The sequence below is a fragment of the Enoplosus armatus genome, chromosome 14 (assembly GCF_043641665.1).
Source record: "Enoplosus armatus isolate fEnoArm2 chromosome 14, fEnoArm2.hap1, whole genome shotgun sequence".
In the NCBI taxonomy this organism is placed as follows: Eukaryota; Metazoa; Chordata; class Actinopteri; order Centrarchiformes; family Enoplosidae; genus Enoplosus; species Enoplosus armatus.
In genome coordinates this window covers 20,594,027-20,594,243 of record NC_092193.1, presented here as the reverse complement: position 1 = coordinate 20,594,243, position 217 = coordinate 20,594,027, and positions in this window count along the sequence as shown.

Sequence of the window (217 nt, the reverse complement as noted above, 5' to 3'; positions counted from 1 at the left end):
AAACAAGTAATTAATGATCTCTCAGAGACAAAACAAAAAGGAAAGGTTAACACTTCCTTTTATCTAATCTACAAGTCCACTTTTGAATTATACTTTCCCATATGTGTAGATGCCAAATGATACATTCTGGACTGGCTTCAGAGCTTGAACGCGTTGCCATTGTACATAATAACGAAAAGTATTACTCAACCCACATTAAGACAAGCACATCCTGAAG